Here is a 15,587-nt window from a genome sequence, read left to right as displayed (position 1 = left end):
CATTGTCCAGAACGTTATTTCCAATTTTAAATGGGATTTTGTAATCTTTCTTTGAACCGCCAAATATTAAAACTTTTGTTTTAACAATATTGACATTAAGTTTCCATGTGGAACAATAGGCATGAAAAGAATCCAACATTTGCTGAAGATCGTTGGGGTTTGAAGCCAAGAGAACTGCATCATCTGCATATAATAATACAAACATTTTGATGATATCTTCTAACCTATCATTAAAATACCCAGCTTCAAATGTTAGACCTTCTCGAGATACTTATCAACCCTAATCATGAAGATGACTTTGCAGTGGCTTGAACATCTGTGATTGTCGTATTCAGATGGCGGTACCTGATTACTCGTCCCAGTTTAATAACGTTATCAAAACAGCTGCACATTTTGATAAGTAGACATTTTATCCCTGTGAATAAATCCATCAAAGATGACGCTGAAGTGGCCTATAGCCATTCCACCTTTGATCTCACTTTCAGTATCGGCTTAAGATTGAAATATGGTGACAAGTAATTGGATTATTTCAGTCGTTATCACATGTCGTGATCTCTATGTATTTGTGGCTTTCCTACAAAGAGCTTCTGAACTTGAATTATTTTTATTGATGAAACCAAACACAGTGTTATTGATTCCCGAGAGTGAAATGTGTTTAAGCGCAAAATTATTTAATTGAAGTTGCAACATGTCATATTTTTGGTATAGAGGTCTCCAGCAGGAAGCTTTACCCCGCTGACCATGGAAACAATCAGTCAGTGATTGAGTTACGTTTTAGAGTTATCTCTGACAGTAATTCTGATATTCATAAATTGACATTTTCCAGAATAGCACATGTATTCCTGTTGGTCACTCCACAAATGCACAAGCGACAAATGTAGCAAAGACATGCAGAACCGCAACTCTCCCAGCAGAATATCCTTCAAATCTTAAAGTCAGGAGTTTTAGCGATATAACAATCTTAAAGTCAGGAGTTTTTGCGATATAACAATGTAAATCTTAAAATCAGGAGTTTTTGCGATAGGACAATGTAAATCTTAAAGTCAGGAGTTTTTGCGATAGAACAATGTAAATATTAAAGTCAGGAGTTTATGTGATAGGACAATGTAAATCTTAAAGTCAGGAGTTTATGTGATAGGACAATGTAAATCTTAAAGTCAGGAGTTTATGCGATAGAACAATGTAAATCTTAAAGTCAGGAGTTTATGCGATAGAACAATGTAAATCTTAAAGTCAGGAGTTTATGTGATAGGACAATGTAAATCTTAAAGTCAGGAGTTTATGCAATAGAACAATGTGAATATTAAAGTCAGGAGTTTTTGCGATAGAACAATGTCCATCTTAAAGTCAGGAGTTTATGCGATAGAACAATGTCAATCTTCATGCCGCCTCCGCCACTCACCTGGACCCTTTCTCATCATCTCATCATTCCTAAGGTTTCTTTGGAATGGGAAAGGTCCTGTTATTCAACAGTCTATGCTCGTTTTAAGGAATGTGTTAATCTTGAGTAAAGTAATATTCATCTTAAGTCGCGATTTGGCCGAAATATTGTCGAAGTGACTGTAAATCATAACACACTCACTAATGTTCATCTTGAACATTATCTATAGCCATTCCGAATAAACACGACCAAATTATACCTAAACCTGTCATTAGATCTGCGTTTTACCCCTGGATAAAAATCTGTCTTATTTATATAAAATGAACCTGCCAAATCCACTTTCTTCGGCTCTTTGACTTCGTTGTTGTCACCTGTAGAAATACGTAAAAACTCAAATAAAGCCATTTGGGGATAAAAAGAATGTGTGTCTCATTATAATTTGGATGGTAAACGCAGAACGTGTGAGGAAATTGTGGAAGCATTAAGCTTTTCCGTAAATGGATCCCATGGATTATTCGCAGATCAATTCAGAGGGTTTACAGTTGTACAAATGCCAGTGTATTTCTTGACTAGTTATCACTATATGCTATTTAAACTTGAAAGAGCATTTCTACTGTGTATATCATATTTATTCTCTCTTCATTTTTACGTTATTTTGATGACTTAACATATCCACATTTCTCCACTAAATAACTATTTTCAAGCCCTTCGGCCTTAAGAACCCATACTATATCCTCTCAACTACTAACTATAGTTTGGCTTTTACGACAATGGAATTTGTTCCTGGTTGATCTAATTATTCAAAAGGGGTTGACATTTTATATTTTTAACTGTATTCAGGGATGCATTCAAATATTAATCCTATCTTCCCTGTCGTCAGTGGACTGTTTGCAGCAAATGTCACTTACCAGAATAGGCAGTTTCTAAAACGCAGCTGACAAGGCAGACACTCAAAAGTCTAATGGCATTTGAAAGTTTAAAATCTATTTGTCTATTACAGGATCTGATTGAATTAGTGTAAGTGAATCCTGACAGAACCCCGGGGCATCTCAAGTGGAAACACTCCTAATGATTCATCAGGAATATTTTCGGAGTAATGTCACTGAGAAATTGTGCTCAAGAATTAGCATTTAGTGCATGCATTTTAATCAGTCAGCATTTCCACTCTCAGCAAGGATTTCAGAAATGCTTCAGATAAATATGCATAGCAATGAAACAAAAACTGCAAGAGAACCAGATTGAAAAGGTAAGTGGTTGAAGCGGCAGTCGAGGAGATTGAGTAGCCAGTAGCAGTGGAGTGCAGGAGGAACAAAACAGACCGTATTGAGCCTCCGATTATCTGTTTATTTGAGCTGCTTATGACAAAGTTGAAATTGTACTATCGACCCTGTTTTAAAAGAGATTTTCTATGGATGTGCGAAGGGTTTTGCCGCTTATATTTGCTGGAATCAGCCCACTAATCAACTCTTGTCAGGGGGCATCTCAAGTGGAAACACTCCTAATGATTCATCAGGAATATTTTCTGAGTAACGTTACTGAGAAATTGTGCTCAAGAATTAGAATTTAGTGCAGCCGTTTAGGTCAGTCAGCATTTTCACTTTCTGCGAGTATTTCAGAAATGCTTCAGTTAAATGTGCATAGCAATTAAAAAAAAAACCCTGAAAGAGTACCAGATACGTGGTTGAAGCGACAGGCAAGGAGATAAAAATCCGTTTACTTGAGGTGCTCATGATATAGTTGAAATTATACTATCGACTCTGCTCTATAAGATGGAAAGGGTTTTGCCGCTAATATTTTCTTGGATCAGCCCACTTATCCACTCTTGTCATTGGTCAAAATGAGAACTCAGCTGATCCCAACCAACAGTTCTGATTATATTTTCAATATTTAAAGGTCATCCAATGTGGCAGTTATCGCATGTTTTTTAGTAACATAACATGACCCCGGTACGTGTCCGCCAAGGTCAACTGTAGAATGACGTAGAACAATCTAACAGTTCCTTAACCTCACAATCTGCCTTTCAGTCGCAAACTGAATCGTGTTCGTGTTTGCCATGTTTGAAACACATGAATTTGAATGAAGAATATGTCCTGCAGAATTTCAATTTCTTACATATACACATTTAATTTTATTTCTTATGAACCCAACGTTTGCTTACAAACTCTGAACTAATTTCAGATTATGATTCGCTCTACTGACTGCTTTAGTGTATCGGCAAGTTCTTTCCAATGGTCCGTTCTGCCATGTAGGATTATCGGGTGCCCCACACAGCAATATGATCAACTAATTGTATGAGTCGCAGAGGATTCACATCGTGTGTTAAGTCTATATCATCAATGGAGTCTTATTAATCAGTAAGTGCAAAGCTTCACTCTAATCAGAAATACGCGTGTTGCAGTTCGTTTGCCACTGCCATCTTCAGTTTAGCCACAATAAATAGTTTGGACATCTGAGGTTCTTTACGCATTGGAGTACATTTATTCCTTTGTGTCTTGAGATCACAAAGCTGGTTAGAGACACATTACTTGCTTTACAATCATTGAAAGGAGTGCACAAGCACATTTAAAGTCTTAAAATTGTAACAACAACGATAATGATTTCATCTGTGACATTTGGTTATTGATGTATTTCGATCTCAGCACGGCCGACGCTAGTTAATTGCCCAGCTGGCAAATAGCTCACGAAAGCTCAATTCAGCTCATAATAGCACAATGTGTCCCTGCCACGGTGAAGCAAATATACTGTTGGGATACAGAAAGTGACGTCTGTTGATTGGATTGAAGCGTTTGAAGTTTTAACAAAATTACCTTGGGTGCCTGCTACATTTTGTTAAACGTTAGTACTAACGCCTCTCGAGGCCATCAAAAAGGTAACATTGCGGACTATATTTTTTTTCTGCTGGCGAATGGGACTTGATGACTGATCACGTATGAGGCTAACCACGGAACAGATGAGCCTGAAGAACATGTTCAGCTGGTACATCAATTAGATAATATGTGACACTAACAGACATTCTTGAAAGCAGCTGTCAAGATGATTTGATGTGCTGCGACGTTGTTGTCATTTCCAGTGATTTGTTAAAATTCCTCTCTTCTCTCAAGAAACACAGTATTCCAAGAAATCAAATTTCCTGCATGTATTGTGATATACAGGGTTAAAACATAATCTTCATGTCAACACTGTAGATGACATGGTTTTATTTTCAAAAACTGAACAAGGCTCCTGGCTGACGCTCCACCGAGCGGGCGATGGCTGTGAATATATCAACTACAGTTATCTTTTTATATGGCCAAATGTATAACAAACCGAATTTACACAAACAATTGTAATGCATATCCAAAATATTTCAACATTTAAAAAATTTCCGTACATGTACCTCGAATAATAATTTAATTGTCTCTTATGATGTTTTTGTAAGTATGTGTATATGTATGTATTATTTTTATGAACAACGTCCTTGGTCCATCATGGATGGTTCATGACATCCACAACGATCGGTTGGTTTGTTGGTAGCCTACTTGCTTGACTGCTTAGTTGTGTACTTGTATTTGAGGCATCTGTCTGCCACATGAACTGTCCAGTTGCAGTTACCTGTAACAAAATAGATTCCAAACGTCAACAGCAATATACAATGAGTTTAGAAACAGATTCTGTATGTGTGAAAGGGAGAAACAAGATAGAATTATACAAATGTATCTCTGAAGTCAGTGATGACACCAGTTGTTTGCCAGATGGGTAAGTTGAATGTCCCTCTCAACATTCCATCCAGGAAATTCCTCTAACATCAAACTTGGACTGAAAACGTACAAACGGAACTTATAATATAGCCGCCATCAACTGGAGCTGGTAATATAGTCCTTGACATGGAGGATGCTGGAAATTCATGACTCGAAAACACCTCTCTTGTCATTCAGCTTGTTGCAGACGTCGCCATCAGTACTCATGCTAATGCATAGATCCAGGTATCACAGCACGTAGCAATACCTACATTCAAAGTATATACATATACTTTCCAATATTTAACAATGTCCAAGATATAGGTAGTGTAATGTTGTATGATTGCATGAATTGAATTGATGTAATACTTTTCGCAGCAATGAAGAATATCGTTTCAAATGACCTTTCAGCATTGATAATGAAATATGCAAATTGCAAAGGTTATAGAAACTCATTCCCTCTCACCTTCACGGTGAATATGGCATGTGTTCTATGTCATGTGTTCTATAGCATGAGGTCCAGATATTGGTGGTGTAAGGTTCTATGTTTGCATGACTTTAACTGATATTATGTTTTTCGCTACATTGATGCAGTAGACATTGTTTCCACTGACCTTTCAGCATTGAGAGTCATGTTGCGCACATCGAGTTTTTATGTTCAGTTCTCACCCTTGCGGTCTAAATGTCACGTGTTCTTGTCACATGTTACGTTAAAGTGACACACAATTCAATAGCCATCATACCTTGTTTTCTATGTTGTCAAAAAGGTAGAACAAATATCATTCTCTGATATAAAATGTTAGCTGAACAGTTGCTCTAGTTTAGAAATACCGGGGTGCTGTAATTGGTTTATCACAGACTTGAAAACAGATTCTCCCTTGACACAGAGTTATAACGGTTATTCAAGTGCATAAAAACAAATAATTTGTCATTTGAGATATAATTTGTATTTGTTATAAAGGTCATATTCTAAACATGAATTATTTCTAGGCTTAGATCTGAGAATAATACTTCGTCGTGTCCACCAAGCAATCACACAGAAGTGTTAAGGCCACCAAAGGGACAATCGTTTTCAATTTAAGCTCAGCAAATATACAACGTCGACGTTCGCAAAAAAAATGCAAAAATAAATTTTCTATTGGAAATAAGGCTGACTGTTATATGTACATGATTGATGCAAAGTATATTAATTTGACCACAGATAGGTGTACGGATAGACATGTGCTCCCCTGCTTGTAGTACCCGTTACTTATGCAATTCTTTATCTGTCAAATACATTCTTCCATTGTATATCACATTTGAAAACCAGTATTCAAAAAATTAAGAATAGCATATTGCTTTAAATGAAATACTGCCTGTGCTTTCATACTACTGCAATGGTGGATTGTTCCATCAAGATTTGTAATATTAGTGAGTGACAAACGCGTGACGATGCGCCATTTAACATTGATTTAACCTAATTCTCACATATGATCAAATTATTTCATAGTTACCGTGTTTGAGTTTTGAAGTTTCACAATGGTTTAACGTGTCGGTTAATTCAAAAAATAAAATCCCCATATTCCTATTTCTTACGGCCCAGTATGTGCATACGTGTGTGCGTGATATGCCCATCAGATTCGCCCAACTGTGGTCTGTCGGCATCGTCAATGCTCGCTGAGACTTCCTTCCAAACTTAGCAAAACTCACTCTCTGGTTCTCTTGACGCATGGAGTGCCCAGTATGATCACAAAGACGAAGAGAATTCGAGGCATTGGCCAGTTCCTGAGACCAAGTAGTCATTCGGATATCATTACAACTAGAAAGCGTCTCTGCACACTGAGAGTTCCCACTCCCACACCAATGTTATTGAACAGCTCCTGCTTGTTGGAGCGGGGCCTTGACGCCGGTCCTTGTGAAACATATGCTTAATCTACTCCTCTCTATCGCTCACTCAAGGCCAATCGACGGCATTCGTTTACAGAAGCGTGAGGATTGAATCAGTTGATTTCGTTTCATTTGCCGTCAGCAATTATCCCAAAACTAGATTAAGTGCCTATGACAGGGAAGTTACTGTGTGGCTTCAGTGTGCCCACAAGCACCCTACGGGCATACATACGGAGTGACAATATAGCCATACTCCAGAACCCTGGTCGTATGACTCGTGAGAGACTTATTAATAGCGAAAACGATTAGAGACAACATGAGAACCTGAGTTCTGCCTTCCAGAGCAGTGTTGCGTAAGCCGTCCTTGAAGATACACCTGGTTGAGAAGTTTTCCAAGCCATTGATCTTGGCGAGCGAAATAAAGATCATAAAACCTACCATTATACAAATATGATATGCCAGAGTTCAACAGAGTGTCTTGTTTATGAGTGCTTACACTGTAATCTGTATCATTTGACCTGAAATCGATGTTTCTGATGCAAATAATCTGCACTGAATGCGTTCAAACGTGACGCATAATGCAAACGTAGTATTTTCGATGTGCGTCACGTTACCTCCGATAGCAAGGTTTGACAAAATGGCAAATTACAACATATAAAACTGATTGTCAAGTATGAATCTCTCTTTTCAATGTGGGAGCAATGAGAAGGTGAACTATGAACTTTGGAAAACAAGGAAAGTGCTTTATTAGGTCGATGTTTGAACCCAAAACGTCTTATAAGATAAGGAACAAACTTTATGGATGAACAACTTCTTTATTCGGAAGATGCGACGTTTCGATACAGATTCTTGTATCGTTGTCAAGCAAGTATGGGTCAGGTAAAACACAGGGTTACATATATATACAGTAAATAATTAACAAGAACAACAAGAAGTAAATTAGATGAACACTAACAATGTGATGATAAGGGATTACATGTGGAAGCCAGTGGCAAAGGATACATTTAGAAGCCCGTCGGGTGTACAGAGCAGGAGTGATAGGACATGTTTATACAAGTATACAACCAGAAACGAACAACAAACTGCCCTTCCTAGACGTCCTTGTGTCCTGCACCCCTACCGGACCACCGTGTACCGCAAGCCGACGCACTCCAACCAATATGTGGACTACCAGTCCAACCATCCACCAAAGGTGAAGACTGGCATAACATCTACACTCACCAGGAGAGCTAAGAATACCTGCTCCACTAATCTTCAAGAGGAAATAAATCCTCTCAAAGAGGCCTTCATTGACCTCAATGATTATCCACCCCAATTAGTCAACAGGGCAATTGTCTCAACCCTCTCAACATCAACCAAGCTACCTTGACCAGAGCCAGCACCAATAAAAGTCTCCATCCCCTACATTGGCAAGACCTCACACCAGATCAGCAGACTCCTGATGCAACAAGCCGATATAGTCACCACATTCTCCACTTCACGAACCCTAAACAACCTTCTGCAGGCCAACGGGCGTAACCACCCTAACAACGGAAAATTCAATCCCGATGGTGAGGTTTATAAAATTGACTGCAACTGTGGACAATCATATATTGGCGACTTACATCTAGGCCACTTAACACCAGAGTGAAAGAGCACCAGGCGTCTACAAACAAATCCGACAACAAATCAGCCTTCTCAGAACATGTTCAGGCCAACCCCAATCACCAAATCAAATGGACAGAATACACCATACTGGCAACCAACCAACCTGACTTCACCAAACGGAAATTAACCGAAGCCATCCACATCAAACGACACCGACCCCCTGATCAACAGAGAACAAGGTTATCTCATCCCCTCGGCATACGATGACCTCATCAACCACCCCTAACTGCTTATATACTTGTATAAATATATATCATCACATTGTTACTGTACATCTAATTTACTTCTTGTTGTTCTTGTTAAATATTTACTGTGTATGTATATATATATAGGTATAACACAGGGTTTGTTCCTTATCTGATTCACCAACTTCTAAACATGTCATCCAAAAAGTCTTGCCTTGCACATGCTGAAATATTTTTAGCTTCTCATATATACATGTAAATATAGACAGGGGCAGAGGAAAACTAGGATTCGTCTTAGGTTCCATATTTTCTGTATGACTATTTTCTCGCTATTTAACAATGAATATATTTATTAATAAGGTTATTTTTGTTCCTTTCTTTTTTTTTGCAATTAATATTGGCCTAGACAGGTGGTTCAGTGGTGTGAGTCACATCACTCCACGGTGTATTGCATCTTCGGTCGTTCCATAATCCGTTCATTCTGGGTTCGAACCCCAGATTTTGTCATAACCATGACCTTCTCCTGGAGCCATACTCAGAGACTACGTCAGACTTGGTTGACAAATGTCATCGTACCCCAATTGCATAGATCGATGCTCATGCTCATGGTCCAGACTCGAGACATAGAGCTATGCAATAAACAAGAAGTTGTCATTCATAAAGTTCTTTGTTTCATCAGTCCAACTGTCTGCAGTTTTCTGCAGTACGAATCCAGCAGACCTTCCGACCTTGAGTAAGTTACAATACAAGTATATTCATATCCTCACCAAATAATATGTACTTGCATTACCTTGATCGTCATCCTGAGAGGGTACGTAAGTCCCAAAACTTTCAAAGTAAAATATAAATTTACCACATTTTAAAGGTAGTATTTTTGTTAATTTAACTGTTGGCTAAATTTTCCTATAATCGCCAGCGGCTGACGGGATGGTGTAAATCCAGCCAGGGTAAATGCAGGTAGCAAAAGTAATGTAAGTCCCCATGACCCCTATTATACTAGTATGGTGATCTACCTTCAGTTGTTGGCGATCTATATGCAATTTTATATTGTATTGTCCTAATTTTAAATCCAATTTTAGAGAGAGATGGTAGTTTATTTCTTGATACTCTGATATATTCTAGTTGAGTTAACTGTCCTCCGTCGACAGTTTTTTTTATAATTTACATGTATTTATAGTGTTTTTAGTCACGATATGGCTGAAATATTGCCGATGTGACTTAAAATCTTAACTCACTCACTCTAAGTACTTCCACTTCTATTAACTAACCAAAGATCAAATCGGTAAGGTTGAATATCGGTTTAACATCCTCGACAGCACTACCTTAACCCATCTGACGAACTGACCACCCTTCCATACTGCTACTCTCAGACCTTGAGGAACTGACAATACAAGTATATTCATATACTCTCTAATATAATGTGTACTTGAATTACCTTTACCACTGCTTTGTACAACTCTACTGCATTTGTTTTAAGTGTTAAACATGTTCCTGTTGACATTGTACCATGGACGCATCAGCCTGATGCACTTGTCTTGAATTTATCGGGTTTAAACTAGATTACTGACAGACAGCCGTGATATTCTTGGAATACTGATGGGTTGCACTTGGTATGCTTCCCGAGGACATGTTTTTCGTTATATCTTATAATGAACTCACAAGTGAGACGCGTTCAATAGACTGTCAGATGAATCACATTTTACATACATGCAACACAGGACCTAGTATTCTACCGCATTCCCCGATACGCTGTGACGTATCTAGATATCAGATTACATCGACACAAGTCCATTTCTCTGACATGCCTTATCCCATATTAATTTTTTTTGGCATGTTCACGGACAAACTTACTTTGGAAATTTCAGTTATTACATTCGTATTCTATAATCATAGAAGTATGACAACAAGATTCCATTAGGAATCAACAGATAGAGGCATTATTCAAGATTACATCTGAGCTATTATCTATGATGCTAGTAATTCTACCGCATCAGTTCAACAGTTCTATCAGACCAATATAATAAGGAGTTCATGAATTTGTATCTTGAAATTCTATATTTGTACGTCCTTTACCCCAATAGTTTTCAGGGTAATTAGCGCCTTGCTTGACAAATGTTGGGAAGACATTGCATGGCCCTCATATGTAGAGTGTAACTTTGGGGGAAAGTGTATATTCTTCCGTACTTCAGTCATGATATGAACGTCATACAATTATTTAAATCATCGTGTGTGACAACCCGATCAAAGCAGATGGGCGGGTATTTTATTAAGATCCTACTTCTTTACATTCGTTTCAAATCCAGAATACAAAACAACAGTGGATACATATGAAAAGAGCTAAACATGGTACTCACTGGACTACAATGAACTAACCCATGTTACGACAAACTATGCCTTTCAGCAAAAATGGCGCAGAAATCTGGAGGCAAATAATCGCATCGATATGATTTTTACCTTTTTCATAAAATATGTCGATGCACAAACTGGAACCATTCAGCCTACATTCTGTGAACCAATGCTACAGACTTCTGCTGTTTTTATGTCTGTCCCAGGTTCGTGTTCCTTACTGGTATAAATCACTGCTTGACAATTTAAATTTTTACTCCTGTATGTTCTTACAAATAAAAATGAAATCAATTAAGTCTTGCCATATGGGCCAAGCAATCTGTTTCTGAACTCACTGTAATGAATACCGAACTGGTTAATCTTTAAGTGCACATGTACAGAAGTTGATCCTGTGGCTTTGGTTCGATACTTCCAATTGCAATAAAAACAATTTCAAGCTGAATGAAGATTTCTAAGTAAGTTATTAGAGTGAAATGAAACTTTTTGTAATTTGAGTGGACTGTTCTTGTTGATAATCAACGTTGATGATCATTCACTGTGCTTAATAGAATTTTTTTTTTTTACAACAAAAACCAGACACCGACACCAAATGTGTTTCTCGTCGGTGCATTCGTGACGAATAAAGTATGAGACGAATTCATCTTTGAAGCACTCACTTGAAAGGCTATCTTACAAGTCGTTGTTTTCTATTTAGTCACCAAATTCTAAAATGCCGATCAAACATAAAGTTTGACCTACTTGCTTTTGAACTGCGACTATGAGTGATGGTTTCGAAAACTGGCAAGGTAAGGAAAGGTGACACAGTTGGGGAGTTCGTTTTCAGTTATGAGTAATATTTGCTTCAGAGGTCAACCATTCTACTTTCAGGCGGCAATATTGAATTTCACCTCAAACAGCTTGCATCACAAAAAGTCCCATTGTACATGTCGAACAAGTGTTGTGTTTAGAGGTAGAAATACTACCAACTGCCAACGGTAATGCTTCTACTGTGTTCAGCATAGGATCTACTAATATTAGCAGCAAAAGAAACGCCAGTTGGAATTTTCCTTCGCAGAAACGTATAACTGCAAATTCATTTAATGCTTTGATTGTATATTGCTGACAACATCTCCAACTTTACCTGAGCAAAGACATTCCTTCCCAAACTCAGAATGGAACCCAGGAAATGGTCTCAAAAACGCATCCTGACCTCGGAGATGGTACGGTGTTCTCCATGTTTTTCATGCAACTCATGCTGCACGTGCTGTTCACAACGACCAGCCCCATTAAATGCACCCCCAAACCTGGTTGAAACATTCACAATACAACGTCATCAGGATGCCGCGACTCAGAGGAACCAGGCGCTAGGAAACCTTGAAGCGGGCCACACTGCACAAGCCGTTGCCAATCACTTCAAGGTCAACGTTCGGACCATCTACAGGCTGCAGCAACGTTTCCGGGCCACCAACACCACAAATGATCGCCCCTGTACTGGCAGACCAAGGTTGAACACAAGACGACAAGACCGCCATGTTGTGCGACAGCATCCCTTCATGCAGGGATCCGAAACAGCACACCAGACAGTGGTAACACACGGAAGACCAATCAGTACTGATACAGTACGCCGACGTCTTAAAAGCGGGAGCCTCCATTGCCGTAGACCTTACCGTGGACCTATCCTTACCCCTCGTCATCAGCGTGAACGTCTACAGTTTGCCCTACAAAACAAGAACTAGCGATACAAGCATTGGAAAACTGTTCTGTTCACAGATGAGAGTCGGTACTGCGTATCAACTGCAGATGGCAGAACACGAATATGGCGACGACGTGGCCAGCGTTACTCAGACCAATATGTTATGGAAAGAGACTCAAGGGGAGGTGCAAGCATCATGGTATGGTGTGGAATAGGCCTGAACCAGAGAGTGGGTCCTGTGGTGTTCCAGAGCCTTGGTCCAGGAAGAGAAGGCGCCATCACAGAGGTGCGTTACATCGACCAAGCCCTCAGACCCCACGTCATCGGAACAACATTTTCCAGCATGATAACGCCCGGACCCATACTGCCAGAGCTACACGGGACTTCCTACAGCGCAACGATGTCAACATTATGCAGTGGCCAGCCCTTAGTCCTGATTTAAACCCAATTGAACATCTTTGGGATGAAATTCAGAGGAGACTGAATAATGTCATACCAAGGCCGAACACAGCCGATTTATTGCGCCAGGCCTTACCCTGTGTGTGGTTCCAGGTGCCAATGGCCTTCATCAATCGATTGGTGCACTCCATGCATAGACGCTGTGCTGCAGTTATTACCGCTCGTGGTAGTCACACTAGAAACTGAAGTCAAGAGTCTGAATGGACTGCAAACTTTCACGAAATGCCTTGAAATTGTTCTGAGTTATTCATTGATGTGTCAAGATAGTGTACACAAAAATGCTTTTGATCCGTTCATTATGTATATTTATGTAATGATTTGATTACAGTGCCTATCTAATTTTGAATTCATACTGACGTTTTTTTCGCTGCAGAGTATAGTTACAGGATCGTGAAGAGACAACATTGGTGGTAGAACCGTGGATGTAAATAAAAGTATTGCGTCCTGATTCCAAGAAGCTGAAAGGTCCCGGATTCAGTACTCCGTATTCTTTGTTTCTGTGGTGGGATTACCGCTCATGGCGCAATGTTGAATCCCATTGTCCTTCCACAATTGTGTTGAGGCAATCTTATTTAGAGATATGTCGAGCAAAGCATTGATATAAGACCCTATCAGGAACCAAATAGTCAGATAATTGCGATTTTTCAAGGTTTCCCTATCTACAGTTAAATGTGTGAGTGAGGTTTTAACAATATCCCACGAATATTACTGAAACATTTCCACTTACGAGTATATACCAAATTAATTAGCGTGTTTGCCACAAGGAAATCATTGTGTTTGAACCATTGTATCCATGTTCAAACAGCACCATCCCTATAACAGCAATTAAAGCCCATAATTCGAATGCAAAACAAATACTTTTTTAACTCTTGTAACATGATACAGGTTTAAATGTAAGACCTTCTTGAGATACCGATAAACCCAGATGATGCAGATGACGCTGTAGTGGATAACTCATCTGTTACTGTACCTGATTACTCGTCACAGTTTAGTTCAGGAAATTGAACCACGAACGTACGTCTGACAAGGCAACACTTTAACCATAAGGCCACAGCACCACCCCTATAACAGCTAATAAAGTATATATCTCAGCTGCAAAACATATACTATAATTCCTGTAAAATGATGCAGCTTCAAATGTTACACCTTCTCGAGATACTTATCAACCCTAATCATGAAGATGACTTTGTTGTGGCTTAAACATCTGCGATTGTCGTATGGCGGTACCTGATTACTCGTCCCAGTTTAATGCTGTTATCAAAACAGCTGTGCATTTTGACAGTTAGACAACACTTTATCCATCTGAGTAAATCTATCAAAGCTGATGATAAAGCGGTCTATAGCCTTGCCATTCCACGTTTTATCTCACTTTCACTATCTGCTTGAGATTTCAATTGGTGACAAGTCATTGGATTATTTCAGACATTGTCACAAGTCGTGATCTCTATGTATTCCTTCAGGGACCTTTGTGGTTATCATACAAAGAGGTTCTGAACTTGGATTACTTTTTATGATAAAAACAAACACAGTGTTATTGATTCTCCAGCTGGTAATGGTCGTGAGCTGGGAATGGTTGGAGGTGTGAAATGTGTTTAAGCTCAAGTGTATTGAATTATAGAACCGACATGACATCCATGGAGATTTGTCATTTGGACGATGCCAGAAAACATCATATATACCGTGACGCTGTGTTGCAGAGTGATCGTTTCTCAAATCAAAACTCCAGCTATAAGTCGGAGTGCAAAGTAAGGAAACATGTATCAACTTTAACATACGATGGTGAAATGTTTGAGGATAACTGCACTACATCTACGGAATTTGTTGCCTGATGGTTTACACATCACGCCCCTTACCTCGGAAACGCCGCCATCATCATTAAATTTTGGCTGATATGGCCTCAGACCACAGTTACCCCTCTTAACTTTTACCATGACCCGGAAGTAAAATATGAGAATATAGTGCCTTGTTTAAATGGGCTGTTCTGCTTGTGCTGATTTTTTCAGGGTGACTTGTGATAGCTTAAATGAAAGGTAAGACATTGTACTTTATTTGGTCCACAATCTACTCATGGTATTGACACCAGCCTTCCTTGATTTGACCCCAAGTTCAAGGCTGTCTGGTGTGTTTCGGCTCGTAACTTCCGGTGACCATTGTTTACAGTGGATACAGCAAAATCGACATGGTCGATCCAGGCTCATATTTTGCCGATTAAGTGACAAGTGGCAGGTTGGTCAGCATGCAACAGGAGAACAGCCTACGACCGATATTAATTATGGTGCACTGGCATGTCACTGTAGATAGCAAAGAAGGAAAAT

Source organism: Haliotis rubra, unplaced genomic scaffold, assembly GCF_003918875.1.
Source record: "Haliotis rubra isolate DU_JTF1 unplaced genomic scaffold, ASM391887v1 Scf259, whole genome shotgun sequence".
Taxonomy (NCBI): Eukaryota; Metazoa; Mollusca; class Gastropoda; order Lepetellida; family Haliotidae; genus Haliotis; species Haliotis rubra.
This window is presented reverse-complemented; position numbering follows the sequence as displayed.